The sequence below is a fragment of the Pteropus vampyrus genome, unplaced genomic scaffold, assembly GCF_000151845.1.
Source record: "Pteropus vampyrus isolate Shadow unplaced genomic scaffold, Pvam_2.0 Scaffold203, whole genome shotgun sequence".
NCBI classification, from domain to species: domain Eukaryota; kingdom Metazoa; phylum Chordata; class Mammalia; order Chiroptera; family Pteropodidae; genus Pteropus; species Pteropus vampyrus.
The window spans coordinates 2,250,978-2,253,416 of record NW_011888984.1 but is presented as its reverse complement, the minus strand read 5'-3'; the positions used below and the strand labels follow the sequence as shown (position 1 = coordinate 2,253,416).

Sequence of the window (2,439 nt, the reverse complement as noted above, 5' to 3'; positions counted from 1 at the left end):
GGGTCTTTGCCGCTTTCATTTTTATATTAAGATTTGACATTTGTCAGATATAATTTATGGACAAGACAGACTTGTAACTTTTTCTATAGCGAAATCCAGTCCTTAAAGATACAGAGGACAGTATGGGAGAGAACACACCACTTGAATAACGGTTCTGGTAAATACTTATTTAAGTCCAATTTTCCTGTAACCTATATAAGATGAAATTATCACAGAGAAGAATAGTGAAAATAGATGCATTTCATTGATAAGGAAGAAATCCTTCTGATGAGCCTCTGTAACCGAGCCTTTCAGTTCCTATTTCATGGTAGAAGAAGCAGAAATCTGGGCCAGGTCTTAAATAATTCTGGGTGTGTTTGGGGCCAGAAGTAAGATGCGGAGGACCTTCTGCCTTCTGGTTCTCTGCCTCCTGGCTTTGGTATTCTGCTTTTTGACTCTATGACAGGACTGTGCCAAAGTCTTCCCAACTCGTGGACATTTAGAGGTCAAATATTATTGTCCAAGAAGGACTCCTCTTGGTTAACTGGGCACAAATTCATAACCAGAGCCTAGCAGCCATTGCTGACAGAGGCATCTCACACACTTTGCATTTTAGGGGAAAGCCACAGCCTGGTTCCAGCTCCCTGCACTCTGCTCCTGCCATCTGAGTCAATCCTTAAAAAGGAGTTCCTGGTATCGTACTTCAACCAATTGACTGAGACCTGAGCTGTCCAATCAGAACTGCTCAACTTTATCTTCATTTGCATCTTTCCTGACCAATCAGGCAACTCCATAATCAACAATCGGAACACCGTAATTCCAACCAATCAGGACAGAACTATTAGAGTCAATCAGACCGTGCAAATTTAGATTTGCATAAATGTAGACCAATCAGAGAGTAAGGAGGGAATTTATAATAATTTGCCTCACTTTTGTCTCAGTGGAGTACACTTTTGGTTTCCACCAGAGGCTGTGTCTCTGCATTTCCAAATTGTTTACCTGAATGAAGTTTCTCCTTTTACCACACCCCATATTGGGGACTCCTGTTGGCATCAAGTGGTGGCAGTGACCTTTTGCTGACAAACCACAATAAGCACATTCCTAATGTTGGCCCATCTTAGGCTCTGATGAGTGGCAGGAAGGTGAACATTTTCACCCAATAGGAGAGAGCCGCACCCTGTGAAGGGCTCTTAAAAGCAGGCCCATCAGGCCCACCCGCACTTCTGACTGTCACAGGGAAGGTCTCTCCATTGAACTTTGAGATGGACTCTGGCATGAGAAACTAAGACCCTCACGGCCCCTCCATTGGAAGCCCCGCTGACCAGCACCCCCTCATAAAGAACTCCTTTGAAGAAAAGGGCTCAGATGAGGAGAAAGCATTCGAAGAAGAGAGCAAGACTTTCTCTTCCCACTTAAGAGAGAACAGCACCCAAAGGCAAGGTAAGAACTTGGGCTGTTTCTGTGGAGGCCTGAGGGAGGGGTGGGGGGATCCGGGACCCCGAGTGTTCGCAGTTGGGTTATATTTGGAGATAGGTGCTAGGAAACATCACCTAGCCCTCCAGGGGCTTCTCCAAGTGTGCCAGTAATGCTCTGGAACGAGGTGCTCCGGGCACACTTGACGCTGGCTGAACAGCTTCAGCTTCAGTTGAGGGAAATGACCGCAAATGTGGGTCAGGGATGGACTAGGTGTTTCTGTGTACACGGAAGGAGGCCAGTCACCTAAAAAAACTTCTTTTTCTCCAGGGTCAGAGCCCAAGACAGACAAAGAGGAGAATTCCAAGGAAACCGAATTCAAAGGCAGAAAGAGCTGCGTTGCTCCATCGGGTCAGGTTTTATTTGCGGGGGAGGGGGGCCAGGACATGGGCAGCTCAGTCTCCCCCTGCAGGGAACTGGGTGCTGCTCTTGGCTGCCGGGGCCTCGAGGATCCTGGACTCTAAGAAGAGCTGGGAAATTGGTTTTGGTTGCAGCCTTGGCTCCACGTGTGTCCAGGACGGACTAGTCTTTCCAGAGTGCCCAGGTTGCAGAGTCAATGAAACTCTCACTTTATTCACAGAAGCAGAACGCTGCTCCAATCGGGAGAGCTCCAGGAGGAGGAAAAGTAGACCCAGGGACAGTCCCCGCGCTACAGCAGGTTGAATGTTGCTCTTTGGGCCCGAAGTGTGCCCATAGAAAAGCTGAGAATATTTGGAGCGCGCGCACGAAGCGGGGTGTGCGCTGGCTGCAGCGGTTTGAGACTCTGGGATCCAGAGACAATTTAGGGCCCCAGGATGGGTGAGGCGCCACCTCCTGTAGAGATGTGGGGTCGGAAAAGGAACAGGACATTTGTGGGGTTCCCGCGAGGTTGCAGGGTGAGAGGCGGGAATGGGATCCCCTGGGAATTAATTGGGCGGGTCTCTCACCCATGTGCTACCTCCACAGGGGCCTCTCTGGGAGAAGAGCGCAGTGTGACTTTGGAAAAGA

The 2,439-nt window shown here is 49.0% G+C and overlaps 1 long non-coding RNA gene across 1 annotated transcript; it reads left to right on the top strand.

Moving 5' to 3' along the window:
- The first annotated feature begins 1,352 nt into the window (after positions 1–1,352).
- LOC111746859 lies at positions 1,353–2,098 on the top strand. The gene is made up of 3 exons (XR_002783282.1): positions 1,353–1,419; positions 1,723–1,803; positions 2,033–2,098. It is a non-coding gene; the product is annotated as an uncharacterized LOC111746859 (long non-coding RNA).
- Positions 2,099–2,439: the final 341 nt, after the last annotated feature.